Genomic DNA, 21,467 nt, shown 5'->3' with positions numbered 1-21,467 from the left:
ATTTACATCAAATTGGCAAGTCATGTGGCCAACTAAATGCGGCCACTTAAAAGCTGAGAGCTTGAAAAAGAATTCTAGATACTAACAAACAAAGTTTAGCTGCATTTATTTTCAGATGAGATCTGTTTGCTAGCCATGGCTCCTTTAAGAGAGGTCTTCGTGATTCAGTGGTAGCAGAAAAAAAAAAAAAAAAAAGCCATGTGGTTTTGAAATGGTGACTTTTTAGACCATGCTGCCAACACCAACTCTGGCCCTTTCAGGAAGCCAAGCATTTAAATGGTGTTTGTGGGAAGCTTGCTGCAAGTTTCTTTATAGCATCACGGGCCAATTTGTTAGCAGAGTTAATGTGGTGAGGACGACTCCCACTCTGCAGTCTCAGAGTCAATGAACAGACTTCCATCATGTTGAACTGGGCAGAAGAAGCAGGCAGTGCTGTACTTGCCCTAGCAATGCTCCCACTTGGGATTTTAAAAAGTGTTTAGCATTTTGAAAAGTGCTGCTGGACAGAAAAGGATTACAAATATGCAATAAAGACAGATTCAGACATAAAACACCTCTAAATGGGTCACAGTGTTGGATAAATGTATGTAAGCTTGGGAGAGAGAGGAAAAAGGGTATAGAGAGTCATAAAGGAAGTAATTAATTTAGAAAAAAAAGGTTTTAAAGAGACAGAGTACAGATGGTCATAGATTAAAGGAGTAAAGATAATTAAATATTAAAAAGAAATTGAAAAAATAAGCAATTTAAGATGGAAAATACACAGAGTCTAGATTATGTATATTAATATGTTTTCTTTTAATTTTTTGACTGTGGGGAGATATTTGATTCTCCTGAGTGCTAAGCTAAACCAATGTATATGTCTTAAATTTTCAATTTTAGAAAAAGAAATTATTTGAAAAACTTTGGAATATTTTCAAATTCATATGCACCAGTAAAGAGGTAAGAAATTAAGTTACACTTCATTTACAATACACTATAGTCTTCATGTACTATACATGGATGTTTTAAAACAAAAAATGTTGCAATTCTCTTTAAAATAGTTTTTTATTAAGATAGTGTTTAATTTGCATATCTCCCTTTTATTAGAATTTTTCATATTTGTCTATTTAATTTTTGTTTCATGATTCTTGCTTTGCTTCTGAATATTTATAATTTATCAATCTTTGTAAATAATGTCATTGCTTTAATTTTGGAAGATTTTACAGGCTCTTAGTTTCATTAAAAATATTCATAAATAGTATAATCAATTAGCTATAGATAGTTACTGTTAACTTAGGTTGATCTGAGCCTAAATTCAGTTAAAGTATGATGTATCCTAGTTAGTCTAAAAAGGCTATGGAGTATAGCATACTTTATCTAATCAGAATTCCAAGAATTTGCTCTCCCTTTTTTCCTATTAACTCTATCAACTTTAGAAATGTAGTTTCTTTCTTAGCTCAAATGTTCATACTTCAATTAGGTTATCAAATTGTCTCCCATGTTTACATAAAAATGAAAGAAATTCAAAAGCAATCTACACAATAACCAAGTAACTAGAAAGCTAACTGCTGCTCTACAATTTTATGTAAACATAGTAAATAGGGCAATATTAGACCTAATAAAAGTTGCTTTATTTGGTAACCTAGTAGTCATACAATAGGAAGATTAGGCAATCATAACCCAGAAGAAGCAGAAGAAAACAATTTTAAATATGACTTTGACAGGATGATAGAGACCCTTAAAGAGGAAATGAAAAATTCCTTTAAAGAAATGGATGGAAAGAAAAACAAAAATTGAAATAAATCAATAAATCTCTTAAAGAAACACACACAAAAAAGAAAAAAAAAACAAACTGGTGAAGTTAACAATTCAAACAGTTCAAGATTTAAAAACTGAAATAGAGACAATAAAGAAAACACAAGGAAATTCTGGAAATAAAAAAAAATCTGGGTAAACAAACAGGAACTACAGACACAAGTATAGCCAGCAGAATAGAACAGATGGAAGAGGAATCTCAGGCACTGAAGATACTATAGAGGAAATAGGTTCAGCAGTCAAAGAAAATGCTAAATTCAACAAACGCTTAAGACATAACACCCAGAAAATTTGGGACACCATAAAAAGACAAAATCTAAGAATAATAGGGATAAAAGGAGAACTCCCACTCAAAGGCACAAAAAAATATATTCAACAAAATTATAGAAGAAAACCTTCCCAACCAAAAGATGGTTATGCCTTTGAAGGTACAAGAAGCTTACAAAACACCAAATAGAGTTGACCAAAAAAAAAAAAAAAAAAGTCTCCTCATCATATAATAACAAAATGCAAAACATGCAGAATAATGAAAGAATATTAAGAGCAATGAAGGAAAAAAGGCCAAATAACATATAAAGGAAGACCTATCAGGAGTACACCTGATTTCTCAAAGGAAACCATGAAAGCCAGAAGGACCTGGACAGATATGTTGCAGACACTAAGAGAGCATGGATGTAAGATCAGACTACTATGTCCAGCAAAGCTTTAAATCACCATCAATGGAGAAAACAAGATATTGCATGGCAAAGCCAGATTTAAACAATACCTATCCACAAACCCAGCACTACAGAAAATACTAGAAGGAAAAACCCAACCCAAGAAAGCTAACTGCAGCTACAGAAACACAGGCAACAGATAACATCACACCAGCAAACTTCAAAGAAGGGAAATAGGCAAAAACTACCATTGCCAGAGATGGCAAAGCATAGCCCCCTTCCATGGGGTATTCCTGAGATGCAGGAAGCAATTCCCTCCAGGCAACCCAGTGGGAGCTAAATGAGCATGTTACTTTAGGGCCAAGGAGAAAACACCTATCTACCTCTAGGGGTGCTTCTAAGGCATCTGCATATGCATTTGGAAATGTTACAGATGATTCTGGTTATAGCAATTCTACTAGTGTACTTGTTCTTCATGTTCTTTTTCTCCTTTCACACCAGTGCCTTCTGAAAATATCAATGTGCTGTATGATAATATGAATCTTCCTGATCTGATAGAGCAAGCAGGCATTGAAGCTGTAAAGCAGGTTTGGGGAAAACCCTGACTGATGAAACAATTGGAGAAATTTGGGGAAAAAAATGTAGAAATTGTTTTTTACCTGATTATAAAACTTGGCTAAAGAATTATACTGAAACAGAAGAGAACTTGGCTAAGCCGAATAAAGTTTCTGAAGAACCTAGGGCTGTAGGGCTGACTGCCTATGGCCTTATAAATCAAAGTTGGAATTGTGAGGAACAACAATGGAAAACGTATGACAATGGAGTAAAACCAACTGAACAATGTTTCTATAACTGCAAGTAGTTTGCCTATGAGGTGAAGCCTTCAGAAGTTGTTTTATGATTAACTCAGCCAAGAATTAAGTATATAGTGGCTGGCATGGGACTTGGGAACTGGGAAAATGCCATAATGAATGATGATGTTCTCATTTCAAAGAATCTCTATACTTCTTGTGAACTACTTTGCCCAGGTAATGATTAACCTGTGGCAAGAAAAAAAGAATCATTTTCCTTGTGCAAAATTTACAATAAAAGACTGAGTTTTGAAGCTCAGGGCAGAAGCAGCAGAAGAAGCAGAAGCAGAAGCAGCAGAAGCAGAAGCAGAAGCAGAAGCAGAAGCAGAAGCAGAAGCAGAAGCAGAAGCAGAAGCAGAAGCAGAAGCAGAAGCAGAAGCAGAAGCAGAAGCAGAAGCAGAAGCAGAAGAAGAAGAAGAAGAAGAAGAAGAAGAAGAAGAAGAAGAAGAAGAAGAAGAAGAAGAAGAAGAAGAAGAAGAAGAATTTGCCCTGCAGCTGATAGCCTTGCACCAAAATCCTTTGTTCCTGTACTAATTTCACCTTCCAGACATCCCATATTCAAGACCCACTTCTCTGCTGAGGCTGGTCCCTGGCATACCACCAAAAAATAACAGATATCAACCACCAATGGTCATTAATATCTTTTTATCAATTGACTCTAGATCATGTGTTGAGACCAGAGGAGAGCTTTAAGGAATCACTTCTTTACTCCCAATGTGGATCCAGGTGTTAAGAGCTCAGGCTGTAGGTTAAGTACCTATACCTGCTGAGCAATCTCACCGGCCCTGATCTTATTAGTTAATTGTATTTTTTAAACAAGTGTTTGATTATTTTACGTCCCTGAATATGTGGACCATTGGCATGCACGTACTAGTAGAAGTTAGAAGAGGACATCAGAGTTCTTAGGATGGGAGTTGGGGTGGCTATGAGCTACTGTGGAAGCTGGAAACCAAACTTCTGTCTTCTGCCTGACTAGAAAATGCTCTTAGTATCTGACTCATCTCAGTACACATTTGAGTCTACTTTTTAAGGAATAGTCTGTATTTTAAGATTGTGTATCACAACGCTGATAGGGAAATTTCATTGGGAACACAGAAACCAGGATCCCTAGAGAAAGTTGCAGTAAAGTGTGTTTAGAGTTATCAAGTGACTCTAACACTGTACCATTGAATCAGCTTTGACAGCAGTGAAGCCTGGATGGGGTTTACATCATCCATTTGTACTGTAAGCTAATGTAGAGAGAAAATAATAAAATAACTTGCTAGTGCTATCCTCCCGTTAATGGGACGAGACTAGGAATATAAACAGAACAAGTGACTTTTTTCTTTTCGTTGTAATTGAAACCCTGAGGAAACCGCAATAAACAGTGCAGTCGAGCTGAGATTAGGGATTTGCTCTTCAGTCAAACATTCCAGACAGCATTGTTGAAGAAAGAACACTTGTGGATGAGAACCTCATTAATTCCAAACCACGTTCTTCGTTACAAGTTAAATTTCTCTATTTTCACTTATTGTTCATAATTAAAAGTAGCTTATGAAGGCTGGACATTCTCATTGGAATTTTGAGAAGAAATCACTAATGAAGCTTTCACGGTGTCAATTGCATCCTCAGTGCTAATATTACAAATGGCTTCTGTAGCAAACACTTATTCCTTCCCAATTGAGAGTGCTGGGTTTCTCGTAAGACCGCATCAGAAAAAAAGCAGTGGAAGAAATTAAAAGCTCATGAAGTACTATACTTAAAATTATAGTTATTTTCTGAAAATAACTAGTATTTGTATGAAATGTTAATAATCTTAACACACCCTTATATATGCGTGCTAAACCTATACTAGTAACATTATATGTAATATTTAATTTAAAAAATATTATAATTATATATAAATTATAAATCAGGATATTTCTACAGCTTCACAATGATTTATCAACACTTTCATTTTTATTTTAGTAGATAACAGTCCTAATTATATTACAATTTCTGCTTGTGCCTCTTAATATATTTTAAAACTGAGCAATATAAAGTCTTAGAAATGCTGAATTCTGGTTGCCCTCCCAGAAACCTAAACAACTCTAGCAAAGCTCCTGTGGATCTCCTCTATTTTTATACTTGGCTCATGGATATGGGCTATGAATGAACCTGAGGAATTTGCCTTCCACCATCCTCTCTAGCCTCCTATGAGGCATCATTAAAGAACCAACCAAATTTTAAATCTGCCTGATTTAACTTCTCCATCTGCTTTGTTCTCTCCTAGATTTTATTGGCATCCTTTAGGTAAATACTTGCGAAAAAAAGAAGAAGAAAATAAAGGAAACAAATATCTCCCATTAATGTGACGTATGCAAACTTAAGTGTTCCTTGCAATAATAGACAGTTTATGCTTAATTTTTATGTCTTTCTTCTCCCTCTCACTGCTATATACACAGGTCTCAAATAATGAAGGTTTGTAGAGAAAATATCATGGGCATTTTTAACATTCCCAGTATTATAACATTCCTACTAGTCCTATATGAAAGAGAAAACAGGGCTTCTCAAATTCCCAAAGCAGGTAAGAATACCCCTACCTCAAGGCTTTGTATTGAACCATTGGTGTCTAAATTTATGGTTTCCAAGCTTCTTTACTCTGTTTAGATACGATCGGCAAGCTTGCCATCTCAGCCTTGTTTAGACAGTGAGTATGAAATTCTAGCCTGTACTTGTTATTTCTTTTTTAGTTGTTTGAATAAATGCTGTCATTTGACCTGCTGTGTGGCTTTTCTTTGATGTGGAATGTCCTTTTATATATGTGGTGCTTTTCTTGGTTAATGAATAAAGCTTTTTTGGCCTATGACAGAGGAGAATAAAGCCAGGTGGGAAATCTGACTATATATACATTGAGAGAGAGACAGAGAGAGTAGGTGGAGTCAGAGAGATGCCATGTAACTGTAAAACAACAAAGATGCAAGAATCTTATCTGTAGGTCACAGCGTCATTCTGATACACAGATTAATAGAAATGGGTTAATTTAAGATATGACAGTTAGTTAGTAAGAAACCTGAGCTAAAAGACCAAGCAGTGTTGTAATTAATATAGTTGTTTTGTGTGATTATTTGGGTCTGGGAAGCCGGAAAACGAATGAGGAGTCTCTGTTTACATTTCCTGGGAGATGCAAGAAGTGCTTACTCATTCCTGAAATCATAGGCAGCTACAGATGAAAAAAAAAAGTTATCCAAATAAATTTTGATGAATCAATATGTTTTTTGGGTTACTTATATAAGCTTAAATTGCTCTAAGGATGCAACTCCATGACAAACAACTGAACAAAATAAAATAAAACAAGTCAGCATGGAGGTTCATTCATTAGGGCTCTCCATACATATAAAAGGCATCTGCACCATCGGAGTCTGCTCTACCCACAGTGCTGATTTTCTGCTTGAAGAAACTGAGGAATGAGTCATATTAGTTAGATTTTGACTTCTGCATTTTTTGTGTGAATTTCATAATATGCTCCCTTCCATCCAGAAGAATGGGTTTCAAAATGGAGTAAACAATTTTGAGATTAGCGTGTATAGTTTCAAGCTGCTTTATATGTTCTAATAAATAAGCCAATAAAACCCTGCAAGTTAGGTTGTCTGAGGCTCCTTTCTTTGCTTCTTTATGCAGAACTGCTTATTCTTGAGAAGAAAGAAAAAATGATAATGGCAGATCTCTTCATATGAAATAGATGAAAACTCTTTGGCAGGATCTTGCAAAGGAGATTTGATAAACTGGCCAATAGGAGGTCTATGGATTTCTTATTGAACAGTCAGTAATTAGAAGTTAAGCATGAATAAAACAGTAAAAAAAAAGAACTTGCAACATTAAATGTGTAATGTTTACTTTACCTACTACAGAGTAAAACCTGTAAAACCAAACAGAATTGTCTCATTAGGTGGGAATTAGTTGATGAAATTTACAATAGCCCAAATTCACCAGGAGGATAAAATTGCCCTCATATAAACACACATACACAAAATACAGCTCACATATTTATACACATACCAGTTCATATGTTCATGTACACATTAAAAATAAACATTCACTTATATATGTGTATACAAAGGAAGAGTGTAAGAAGGGAGAAAAAGGAGAGGAAGAGTAAAGAAGGGAGAAAAAGAAAGAAGCAGGGAAGACTTTCAATAAATCAGTAATCCTTATCTCATTTCCAGGGACTGCATAATTCTATTTTACCTACGTGTGCCATTTGGCAGACAAGTGCTTTTTTAGATTAAAAGTTAAATACAGACAAATGAAAGGAGGTGAACCTTCTTGACTTTTAAGAGAATAAAGAAGACACCCTTCGCTTTTATTTATGGCACTTTGCATGTACTTAATAATTCACAATATAGCTCAGTCCTTAGTTATTCTCGTATACGCTATTCAGAGACAGAATTTTAAAATATGAAATAGATCAGATATTCATAGTCAGAAAGCCACTTGAAAATTTAGCTCTCTTTATTTTCCAAACGTTCCTTCACCAAATTAGTTTGACTTATCAAACTCCACACACATATACACCCCCAGTCACAAATGTTCAGAATATGACGTCTAAAGTTTAATTTCCCTTTAAAATATTAGTTAGCATTTATATTTGAAATAGTAACTAATGTGGCTCAGTGTAGAGTGTTTCATTATGTGTGAATGAGTTGAACTTTACAATAGTCTTAGTTGACCAGTAAGAGAAAATAGTTATCTTTCGAAATGGTTTTATTCATTGATGAGGATGGAATCAGTGGCAGAGCATTTGCCTGGCAAATTTGATGCCCACTTTACACTCCTCAGTACAGTTAAAAGAGAGTTCTATGTTATTTTATTTAATGTATTAATTCTCTAGCATATAGTTGATTATTCTCCAATTAAATAGTAAGATTTTTTTAGGTAGATACTTTATTTTTTAGATTGATACTTTAATATTTCCAGTCAAGAAAAAAATTAATCATCATTCCAACTTTTTAAGATATTTAAATGTAAGAAGTCTAATTATTATTGGTAAGGTTCAAACTGTAATGCTATAAATATGTTAGTAGGTCTGTTGTAACATGAAACAAAAAGGAAAGCCATTAGATACATAAGTTTTGAGCCTGAACTTAGGAAAAATCTTATTTTTCAATATCATTTTAACAGGAATAATTTTTATACTTACAGAGATTTATAAATAGAATACATCACATGGTGCTTTTTATACAATTGATTTTGTAGAATATTTATGAAAAATAAAGTTTACTATGAAAAATAAAGTTAATAATATATGATTTAAATTTAATAAATCCTGAAGTCTTTGAATTTTCAGTTAAAAACATGAAAAATTGATCTAAGTATCTAAAATTAGCCAAAATTAGAATGCAATTTTAAGTGAATTATACATAAATACATAACAATTAATGTAGATAGATCACAGGAAATTTAAATTCAAGATTATATTAAAATCATTTTGAAATTAAGAAATTATCAATTAATATATGCATTAATTGATCTGTTATCACCAGATAGTTTATTGTAAAGATAATGTGGTAAATAATAAGGTATTTGGAGGAATATATAATTTTAATCTATTTTTATACATGTAAAAACTGCTGTTTTAATGTTAAGTGTTTTACTGTTCTGTAAAACGTCAACTACTGCTTACTGAAGTAAGAGGATAAAATGAGCTTTATGTTCAGAAAAATGTTTATGCATGAATCTCACTTTATATTACTTATGAAACATTTCGTACAGATACTTATTTCATCTTTATACTGTTAGAAACATCCTCTTCTTGAAGTGATTATCTAATCAAAATGTCTTTTTCACTGCTAAGAAAAAATTAATTAAAAATTAAAACATATTGGAACCAAAGTGCATTATTTTAAGTAGTTAAAAATATTTTCTGAAATAACTTAAACTTAAGTGTAACATAATCTATACAGAGTTAAGACATACTGTCTAGAATGTAGAGCTAGTGTATTTTTTTAATTATTTGATGTTATATTATAGTGAGATTAAAATATAAATTAACTGAGAATTGAAAATAGTTTTAGGGATTTCTATCATTGCTTCTTNTATATATATATATATATATATATATATTGAGGTATCAGAATAAAAATGATGTATAGGAAAGGAGTAGGGTCAATTCCAGTACTACAGAGAAAAATAGAAAAAAGTACAAGTAGAAAATAATGATCATTAGCTCAATGGTCAAAGAAATAACTTATTCTGTCTTACAACCCAAGATACTGAATCTGTATGAGATTTTTGAAGACTTGAGTTGAATGGTGTCTGTGGTCACAGAAATTCTTATTTGACTGACACTAAACATTGATATGAGGTGACAGAAGTCATAGCGTTGTGAACTGTTTGCTTCACTGTTCAAAACCAAAGAATTTACTCACAAAAATCTAAGTCACTTCTCATTTACTAATGAAAAACAATCCTATCAGTCTGAAACTGGACACTAAATGTATTGTATTTAAAATAAGCCTTAGAGAGAATAAAAATGCATTTGATGACACAGTTTTTCTGGAGAATTATACACTATTTGGCATGTTCACACAGAATTCATTAACTTCAATATAAGGAGGAAATTTTTTGTAAAACATGAGATAATTGTCATCTCATTAAACCAGCATAATGCTTAACTACATTCTCAATATCCATCTTACACCCACAGATAAAAACAATTTTTACCCATTATCAATGAATCATTTTCGTGCAAAAGATAAAGATCGTTACATAGATCTGCAATCAATAAGACTGCAGAGAACAAGTGACCAAGTAGTGTCCAGCTAGCCCCAACTAATAACCTACAACACTACTCTTAGTTTGCAAGTTCAGATATGATAGAGCAATAGGAGATAGTGGGTTGTAAAGGCCAGAGGAGAAGAAAGTTTTCAGTATTATTCCATCTCCTGGAAGTGTGGCAGAAGCTATACCCATGAAGCTAACCAGTGTTACTGTCTAGAGAAAACATGAAAATATATATACTACAAGGAATGGAGGCAACCTGTGGGGGTCTTAACCATATACAAATAACTACAAGCAGTTTAAGAACCCTGAGAGAAAGAGAAATAGCCTTCTTCAGGAAAAGAACATCAACTGGTTTGGTCAGCACTAAGATCATATACATACAAGTAATATCATATGGATTATATATATATAATGTATATATATACTCAGCAAATGAAATAAAGATCATGATTTGAAAGAAAGTAAGGGGAATCAATGTAAGGAAAGAGTGGAGGAAGGAAAGAGAGGACATAATTATTAACCTAGTATCTATTTATATTTACATAATATATACAGTTATATGTATATATGTAGTAAATATTTTAAAATTGAAAAAAATGCAAGTGATTTAAGCATTTAAAATTACATAAGTACACATTTTAATTATATAAACACACATATAAATATATAATATTACTTTGCTAGCGATAATAAAATGTCAAGGTATAAATGGTAGTATAAATTTTATATCTTAGGTTAATTGTGACCAAGGATTTATTGTTCTTAGAACCTGTGTTTATTTCTTTTTTCTTAGAAAGTTACACTTGAGAGAGCTGGAACAGTTTTCTTTTCTCACTCTGTCACATATACTGATTTATGTTGGCTTCCTGAGAGCAGACTCACAATAAATACTATCAAATACAGAAGTGATCTTGCATGATAATGATTAGCCTGTTTTCAAGCAAGAAGATAAAATACTTGGTGATGATTGATGCAACACTGTCTTGCTCTTGTTGAATCCCTACTGAAAAGCAGATAGGAGCCACCAGGGAAATAAAGGAAACAGACAAGAGCCACGAACTTCCTGGTCATTTATGATCACATACACCTTCAGGATGCAGAAGACTGGGAGGAATAATTTAGTGACATGATTCCTTTGCATGTGACTTATACTCCACTATAATAGAGAATCATAACGACAAATTTCTTTCATCACTATTACAAATTGTCTGACTTTAAGTCATGTGTTAACTTTGAAGTTTCAAATAATGACTCATATAAAATTAGAAAAAAACTCTTGACTTTCATGACAGTTTTTGAATTGAGCATTAAAATATGAGTATTTATAATTAACATATCATTTTAAGAAAATTTGATGACTTTAGGTAAAAGCCAGACATTAAATAATTTGTGAGCATCTCTGATTCTTTGGGATCCAGTATCACCCTTATATGTTAAAATAAATATTTGAACATTGTCTTTTTCTGAAAAGGTATTTTCACTGTACCTTTTTTTTTTTTAAGTTTAATGACATGGGAGGGGAAACACATGTCTATCAGCCTAGTGACTCTAGAAACTGAGTTAGGAAGACCTCAGGATGGAGGTTAGCCAGAGTCATGAAGTGAAGCAATATTCAAAAGAATAGTAGTTCAAATAATAAACCTAAAACCTTGTGATATTTTAGTGTATGTAGTTTTTTGCTGCTGTGATAATCACTATGGTCAAAAGCAGGCAAGGAAGAATAGCTTTCTTTCATGTAACAGTTATATAAGGAAGCCACGGCAGGAACTTGAGGCAGAAACAATACAGGAACTCTGCTCACCGGCTTGCCTCTCTTTGGCTGCCTGCCATTTATATTTTGTTGTTGTTGTTACTATTTTCCTTTTTATTGAAAACTGATTATTCTCTCATATAATGTTTCTTGATTACATTTTCCTTTTCTCTACTCCTCTCAATTTCTCCTCACCTCCCTTCCTGGTGGAATCCTAATTTCAGACAGGTCCAATGACTTGGGGAGGATGTGTGAAGTAAGCACAGCAAAGACACTATGACCACCTCTTTCAAGTGGCCCTGGATAGTTTGGGTCATTTTTATTTATACAGTATCAATTGCTGGCATGAACAGTTTCACAATCAATTTTGTTTCCTTCTGTGTCTAATAATGGTTATAGTAATTACCTGCTTATTTTTTTTTACCTAATTCCTCTACCATCCCCCACCTTTCCCACCAGTAACCATTACCTACTTGATTTATAGCTCCTATGGTAAAAGCACAAGCAGTGTTCCAAGCAGCAAAGGAAGCTTTACTAACTAGGCACACCTACAATTAGAACAGTGTGCCCAGTTGGCAGCATTTATAGTTACAGCATCATGCAAAATGAAAAAGAATTTTGCGTCTAGTGGTTAATGTTTACCTCTAATCAAATCTCAGCTCTCAAAATTAACTCATCAGCCAAGGCTGAATCAATTCATTTCTTTAATTTGTACTACTCTATTGCTTATGGGGAATAAAACAGGTTTTTCCCCCTATCATTCTGTAGATGATATACCTTAAAAGCTTACTCCTAAGAGTTGGCCCTGCTTGTCTCTTGTTCTCATGTCTCCTTACTCTCAGAGTCCTACAGTACTGTCACAACTATTAAAAATGAGGGCATTGTGGGTTTCTATGATTCTGCTTTATTAAATGTTCCTAAACCGTTTCCATTAACTCCTAATATCATTTTTTTATTGGCATTTCTTCTAGACACTTACGGTTAAAATCATTCTCTCCAGGATAGTAATTTGTAATAATGTCATAAACTATTGTGACTATTTCAGGCTAGTTACCAGGTGTGTTAGAAAGGCTTTGGGGCCAAATTGGGTCCACTATATATTTTTTAACAACGTCCTCTCTGGTTCACCAAGAGCAGAGTCATCAAAGGAAGTTTATTTTTCTTTTTTTACATAATAGTCATTTTATCCATATCTGTAAGAAAGTGAAACCAGAGGCAGCCAGCAATACAATTCCAAAAATAAATTAATAAATAAATAAAAATAAAAAGCAAGGAAAGCAGGTAGCACATAAGTTCCTGGGGTCATGCCCAGAAATGAGCAGCGGACTATCTCCATCAGCCTTGCCAAAACTGGTTCAGATTCTCCAGGGCATTGCCTCAAAAATAACTTGTTCATGATATTCTCAGGCCTTGTCCCCTGAAGAAGTCACAGGCCTCCTTGCACCCTTCCATGGAGATTTACTCTCTTTTTGTCTGTTTTAGAAAAGGAACAGGCTAGTAAGAGATAAAAACAAAACATAAAATTTTACAAATAAGATAAAGTATTAACCTTCACATTGAAGTTGGACAACACAAACAAACAGAAGATAAAAAAAAACCCAAGAGAAGGCACAAGAATAAGAGCCCCATCTATTCACACATTCAGGGGTCCCTTTGTTATCTAGGTTCTCTGGGATTGTGAATTTTAGAATTTTTTAAAACTATATGTGTAAAAGCCACCTATGAGTGAGTACATATGATATTTGTCTTTCTGGGTCTGGGTTACCTCACTCAATATGAAATTTTCTAGGTCTATCTATTTGCCTGCAAATTTTAAGATGTCATTTTTTTCTTCTGTGTAGTACTCCATTGTGTAAATGCATTACATTTTTCCTTATCCATTATTCAGTCGATGGGCATTTAGATTGTTTTAAGGTTCTTTGCACCACATCCCCACGAGCAAAACTTATTTTTTTCCTCAGTGTTTTTGCTCTGCGTCTTTCTTACAGATATAAGATGGAAACTCAGAGTTGTTTTAATTTGCATTTCTCTGATGACTAAAGAAGTTGAGCATTTCCTTAAGTGTCTTTTAGCCATTTTAGATTCCTCTGTTGACAGTTTTCTGTTTAGGTCAGAACTTCCTTATTTCAATTGGATTATTTGTTCTTTTGATTACTAATTTCCTGAGTTCTTGGTATACTTTGAAGATCAGCCCTCTGGCCTATGTGGGGTTGGTGAAGATGTTTCCCATTCTCTAGGCTGTCATTTTGTCTTGCTGACTATGTCCTTTGCTTACAGAAACTCCCCTTTTGTTAATTGTTTTTCTAAGTGTCTGTGCTACTGGGGTTATATTTAGGAAGTGGTCTCCTATGCTAATGCATTCAAGTGTACATCCTACTTTCTCTTCTATGAGGTTCAGTGTGGGTTGGCTTTATGTTAAGGTCTTCAATTCATTTGGACTTGAGTTTTGCACATGGGGATAGAATAGATATGGATCTATTCTCATTCTTCTACATGTTGATATACAATTAGCAGTCATTTTTATTGCCACTGCTTTTTTTCTTTTCTTTTAAACCAATAGTATCTGATTTTACCTTATGTCTCTGGGTTATATAATCTCTTATTCTTGGTCCCCCTAACAATGCTGGATATGAGTTCTATCTCATGTAGGCCTTAAATCAATTCATGCATTGGTTGGATATTACAACAAGCTTTGTGCCACCATTGCCCTATTTCCCTAGCATTTTGTGCATGGAGGATACCATTGTAGATCAAAGGTTTTGTGGCTGAATTGTCATTTGTGTTTCTCTTTGGATAGCCTTCAAAGTACCTTTCAAAACACTAGATTAAAGAGATAATGGTTCTAGGTAGGCAATAGTTATACCTCTCCATATCCAATGAGTTGTATGGGTGTTTTCTTCAGCATTGGGACCTTGCTGTCAGTTTTTTGAGAACAAACTATCCCATTAACAACAGCTTGGATTGATTGGGCATTTCCATTGTACACCTGTGGTCAATGAATCAATTGGATGTAACCCAGTCCCAGTACTGGAAGCCTCATTTGGAGATAAGTTATAACTCTGTCTCCCTCATTACTTAGAGGCTTAATTAGGATCACCTTCATATATTTTAGTACATTTCCACTACACCAGGTTTCTATACAACCTCTCAAATGCCTCTCAATTTTAACTATCTCCCAGTATCCCTTCCTTGCTCAACCCCATCTTCCCTCACCTAGCCATCCAATGCTTGCTTTCCATATTTCCTGCTTCAGTCATCTGTCTTTCTTATTCAAAGCTTCTATACTACCTACTGATGCTAATGTCTACAATTCTCTCTTCACATGTGACTTTGAGGTTGTATCAAATTTACAGTTGATGCTAACTTATGGTTGTACAAGAAAGAAAAAAAAAAACATTAATAGCATAAACATGGCTCTGGATTCAGTGACTAAAAGAGCAAAAATAAAATGAAAACAATTTTTTAAAAAGTAATGTAGGATAACATGGCTAAAGATATTTAACGCAATTGATGCTCATGCTGATGACCTTGGTTCAGTCAGTAGGGCTCCTATTCTCTGAGGTATTTACAAATATGCTCTCTCTCTCTCACTGTTTCTCTCTCTCTGTGTGTCTGTCTTTCTGTCTCTGCCTCTCACACATGCACACTAAATAAAGAATATTGAATTTTATGAAAATATATTTCCATATATGGCCAGGCAGTGGTGGCGTACGCCTTTAATCCCAGCACTCGGGAGGCCGAGGCAGGCAGCTATCTGTGAGTTCAAGGCAAGCCTGGTCTACAAGAGCTAGTTCCAGGACAGGCTCCAAAGCTACGTAGAAACCCTGTCTCAAAAAAAGAAAGAAAATATATGCCCATACCTATCCACCAACTCTGTCACAAAAGTTACATTTCCAGTGCAATGGGGACTCAATATTCAAAATAAAAGTGGTCTCCAGGTGAGGGAAATCTCTCTACTACCGTTATGGCTTTCATATTTACCATCTATACACTCTCTCTTCTAGTATTTTAAGTATAAGGTTATTAAATGTTTATTAAATTATTCCAATTTACATTACTTTTGTCCTATAATTTCTAACAAATACCTTTTTTGTTGAATTTTAATGATGCCTCTGCTGTGCCTTTAACAGCTTTTCTTTTGATGAATGCTTCCTTTCATGCTCTTCTATGCAATACTTTTTAATTTTTATACATAATTATCACTTAATTCTCAGGAGTCCAATTAAAAAACAAAACAAAACAAAAAAAAACAAATGAGATAATGCTTTGCTTTAAAGTAATTTATTAAATTGATTTTCCTTGAAAGTAACTTTTTGAGTGATAGTCTGAATGTATGCAGTAGCTTGAATGAAAATATCTTCCATAAATTAAGATAATTGAATACTTTTACCCAGTTGGTGGAGATGGCCTTGATGGAGAGAGTAGGCCATAAGAAGCAGCACTGGAAGTATAGAATCTCCCCTTACCTCAAGTTTCCTCTTTCGCCTTCATGCTCCTAGTTGAAGGGGAGAGTGTTCAGTTTCATGTTCCTGTCAGCAGGTCTGCCACTTGTTGCTATGCTTCACCATGATCTGCCTTCTATTCCTCTGGAACCTCAAGATGCCTAGGTTATGGTATTTCATCACAGCAATAGGAAAGCAACAATATAATATTACTTGAATTTTTTTTAATGATGATTACTGATGTGAGTTACCCCCAGAGTCATAATATCAAAAAAGCTTACATTTATTAAGAGAAATCCAAAACATTTTTGATGCCAAAAAATAATGCAGATTCCTTTAATTGGCCCCATAGCAATGTATCCTTTCTGATCTATTTCTCTCGTTAGCAAAGAAAAGATCATTATTTATTTAAATGGAAAAACACATTATGATCAAGGACCTTTGCATGTTACAGCAACAATGAATCATTAATGTTTCTTGGTTGTACCAAGTTCTTTCATATGCTGTATTTTGTTCATGTAGTTTGTTTTTCCAGAATGGTCTACCTGTTTTATGTTGTATCTAAGGACATTTTTTTTATCCACAACAATGGAATCTCTAGTCAGTATCTGTGGACCAATTACTCATTTTTTTTCTGTTTCTATTGAGTATAAAATTACCTTTCTGCATATAATTAATCATGCTGCATATGACTTCTTGCCAGGGTTGTGGAAACATTCACTAAAGCTTATGTCCCCACTTTGCAGACAAAGAACAGTTGTTTTCATGAGAACACTATTGAATCACTTCATCAGAAAACACTCTTATTTTAAAGCTGTAAACAATTGCTATGATTTATTAAAAAAAACTACAAAACTAACAAGCAAAACATTTAAGATTAATCTGAGAACACAAAATTTCCCTTATATAATTTAAACAAAATGTGAAAATTTACTTTTTTGGAATAAACTTGGAGCGCATTAATCACATGTATTGATCTGCATTTTAACATGGCAACTAGACCAAGAGAGAAGCATGCAAGAGAAGAGACAGCAGCACGTCCTATGTGACCATAACAGCCTCAAGAGACACTGACTCCTTGGTGTTTTGATTTTAGAAGTACCTTTCTTTCAGTTTAGAGTGTCAAGGCATGCCAGATTTATTTTTTGAAGTTTTTGTTATATTTATTTATTTTATTCTTTTTTAAATTTTTTTATTGAGAATAAGAAAAAAAAAAGTTTCCGCCTCCTCCCAGTCTCCCATTTCCCTCCCCCTTCCCCCACTCTTCTCCCCCTCCCCCCTCTCTTCTCCCCCTCCCCCCACTCCTCTCCCCCTCCCTCTCCAGTCTGAAGGGCAGTCAGGGTTCCCTGCCTTGTGGAAAGTCCAAGGTCCTCCCCCCTCCGTCCATGTCTAGGAAGGTGAACATCCAAACTGGCTAGGCTCCCATCAAGCCAGAACATGAAGTAGGATCAAAACCCCTTGCCATTGACCTTGGCTTCTCATCAGTCCTCATTGTTCGCCATGATCAGAGAGTCCGGTTTTATCCCATGCTGTTTCAGTCACAGTCCAGCTGGCTTTGGTGAGCTCCCAATAGATCAGCCCCACTGTCTCAGTGGGTGGGTGCACCCCCCGTGGTCCTGACATCCTTGCTCGTGTTCTCCCTCCATCTGCTTCTCATTGGGACCTTGGGAGCTCAGTCCAGTGCTCCAGTGTGGGTCTCTGTCTCTATCTCCATCCATCACCAGATGAAGGTTCTATGGTGATATGAAAGATATTCGTCAGTGTGTGAGAGTGGGTATTTGTAGGTATGTGAGGTCATACGTGTGTGCTGTACCTATGAAGAAGAGAGGGCTTGAACAATTCTGCACTCTGCTTATGCCTTTTGAGTCTTGAGACTTAAGCACAGGTAACCTTATATTTGGCCACAATCACCCTTACTCATTGAACCATATCTCTAGCCTTGTGTCAGTTTGTATGTTTCTCTCCTCTTATTCTGTAATTTTATTCTCATATTAATTCTATAAAAAGAAAACACAAAAAAACAAAGACATGAAGAATATCAGTATTATTAATTTTAATGACATATTAACTATTAATTTTATGTTAAATTTCTTCATGAAGCTGTGAATTTGAATGAAAATCATAATAATAATTTATGTAAATGTGTTACTCTTTCTAATAATCATAAATTTTCTTTAACAGTGTTATGAGGGCTGGAGAGATAGTTCTGTATCTAATAGGTTTGTTGTCTTGCAGAAGACCCAAGTTTGGTTCTCAATGCCCACAGTGAGTGGTTCATAACTGCATGTAATTTCAATTCCTGTTTAGACCTTTGCAGGCACCCGTTTCCATGATGCAGACACATGGGCACATATATGTATTCTAAAGTAAGTAAATAAGATATGTTATTAATAAGCAAAATGCTACCAGTTTTTAGTACTAACTCAAGGATGATGAGAGGATTTTTAGCTTCACTAATTTGCTGTTATCTCCTAAGAAATATTAAACAATTAAATAATATCAAAATTAAAGAAAGTGGAATATGGCTGTGCTGGTTAAATTTTTAATTGAAATATTTCTTTTATTTTTGAGATTTAGTATAATTACATAATTTTCGCTTTCCATTCCTATATCCATACACTCCCTCATAACTAAACTTGCTTTCTTTCAAATTCATGTCTCTCTTTTATCATTAATACTTCCTGCTTGAATATATACACACACATACACACACAAATGTATACAAACCAGCCCATTTTGTATAATGTTACTCAAATGTATATTTTAAATCTTAATGGGATGGTCAATCAAAATCGCTTTTCTTTTATTAAGCATATGAGAAAAAACTCATTCCGGAAATAGTTTTGAATTTATCTAGTACACATAAATCAGTCAGTTAATATTATAAAATTGGTATGAATATAATTTTATGTCAATAACACAAAAATCATATAGAATTGTTACTGTAATATTTGTTTCCTTATGATGTAATATAAACTGACAGGAATACAAAGAAAAGATTGCTTTTTCTTTTATAGACAATTTTCTTGGTTCTTTTGTTTCTTTTTAATGTCATTGTAAAACAGCTCTATCATTGTCTTAATTTCACCATTTGCTTACCAAGTTATGCTTCTCCCAGTATTATTGAGGTTCAAAGTCAGTTCAAGTTTAGTTTTCTAATATATGCCAGTCAATTAGTTCAGCTCCAACAATAAGATAGATGTGCAATTCAAATACACATCTGTGTAATTCTTTCCCCTAGAAACTCATCATGTACACACCACACACACACACTATCTATATATATGTATATATGTTATATAATCTACATATTTTATATAGTAAATATATAATAAAATAGATATATGTATTATATATAGTTTGTTAATTAATAAGTTCTGGTTTTCTGTTTCTATACATTGAACTGAAAATTCAAGTACAATACAGGTTATCATACTATTATAACCCATGTATATTTTATTAGCTATGCAATAAGCATCAATATAGCAATACAATTAACATAAACTATTTTTTAAAGAACTTAAGCTGTTATTGTGTACTAATTTAATATATTGGGTAACTATTTCAAATTTGAAATTACCTTAGGGTATTCAATATATTTACTCAGACAAAGAAAACCTTTTAACAAATGGATTAGGTTCGATGATGTCATGGCAACAAAATTATTCTACCTGTAACACACACATAATTCCACGCACACACACATACCTCAGAAATCTACAACACAAAAACAAGTTTACCTCTCATACTAAATCAACTAAAATTATTTCCCTTGTCCTCCTTGATTTCTCCATTCAGGATATCACACTGATACTTGGGTCTCCTGAGGAAAGTCATGTTTGACTATGAATAGAGGTACATTATCAGACATAAGACCTTCACAGCTAAAATGAAGAAATGATTTAAGAGATGTATTTATCTCTTGAAATCCACAATAGCTCAAAAAGTAGAGCCATTTTATAATCACATGTTTATTTGGAAGTACAAATTGAATAATATATAGTTTTAAATATATCCCCTAAACACAACAGCATCACTGGATATATGTGTGTATATATATGTATGTATTAAGAAATTTCGTATTGTAAATTATTTTAATCATTTTGGAATCAAGATATATTTATCAAAAGAATAAGAACAACTATATTGCCTATGATCAATGGGCAAATTTAGATATTCATAGAATAGACAGATATGTGACAAATGAGGCCATTTGAAGAAGCAAATTAACAAAGATTCCTAGTCACAGAAGGAGCCTTGAATCATTAAACTGTCACTTATACAAGTTTACATAAGCTTAGAAAACAGTGTTTGTTTGAGCAAAAATGTCTCCATTAGTTAGCATTTACTAAGGTAATCACTCAGAGTGATTGCTTTTTCTTCTCTACCAGCATTTTCAGATACTGTAAAGGACTACTTTTACAAGTTTATACAAATAAGAAAAATTAAGTATTTATGAGTACTGATTTGTTACATTCGTCAGTGCTTATGCATTTAATCATACTTAGTATATATCCCATAATACTATTATTTTCAAATTTCATATCCTTCAAGAAGTTGATGTACAGCAGTAGATGACCAACACAAAGAGAAAGGAGACAGGTCAGCAGAATCTAGGAAGTATTATCGTGCAATTCTTAGGTATTGAAGTTTTGATAATTTTAAGACTTTAAATAAATGGAAAAGAATATGTTGTGGTTATTATTCAGTATAATTAAAGTAGGATTTTCAATTTGTTGAAATTTTAATGAAACTATAGCATTTCCTTCTTTCCTTACCTCCCTCCCACTACACCTATATAATCATTCTAGCTGTATGGAAATGCCTATTGTCATTAAATGCCATAGAAAACACACACACACACACACACATATAATATGCTGTTCAGTCAATATAATGTCATATATAATATACATTCTATTGAGGATGGAACAGAGCTCAGGAATCCTCAATTTTCTTTATCCTCAGGAAAGAGGATCGTTTAAAAGATATATTATACATTAAGTTCATCATGATCTGTGTGCTTATGTAGCAACCTAAGTTAAGATGGAGACTAATATTTGAGTCATGGTTAGCCCTACACACAGAACATGTTATTTTTAACCCAGGTTGTTGAAATAAGAGCGGCGGGGCTGTGTCCCCGGCACCCGGCCGCCCACATGGCTAGCTTATACCCAGAAATAATTACACGGAAACTGTATTCTTTCAAACACTGCCTGGCCCGGCTAGGTCC

At 33.9% G+C, this 21,467-nt stretch overlaps 1 long non-coding RNA gene across 3 annotated transcripts in view; it reads right to left on the bottom strand.

The window, feature by feature from the left end:
- Positions 1–17,593: 17,593 nt before the first annotated feature.
- Positions 17,594–21,467, bottom strand: part of LOC126496887 (uncharacterized) — a 1,122,577-nt gene continuing 1,118,703 nt past the window's right edge. For all 3 annotated transcript variants that reach the window (XR_007590480.1, XR_007590478.1, XR_007590479.1), the window contains one exon: positions 17,594–17,967. This is a non-coding gene — a long non-coding RNA (uncharacterized lncRNA). The remainder of the gene's footprint in view (positions 17,968–21,467) is intronic.

Source organism: Alexandromys fortis, unplaced genomic scaffold, assembly GCF_014885135.2.
Source record: "Alexandromys fortis isolate MF-2015 unplaced genomic scaffold, M_Fortis_MF-2015_v1.1 scaffold_20, whole genome shotgun sequence".
NCBI lineage: Eukaryota > Metazoa > Chordata > Mammalia > Rodentia > Cricetidae > Alexandromys > Alexandromys fortis.
This window is presented reverse-complemented; position numbering and strand designations above follow the sequence as displayed.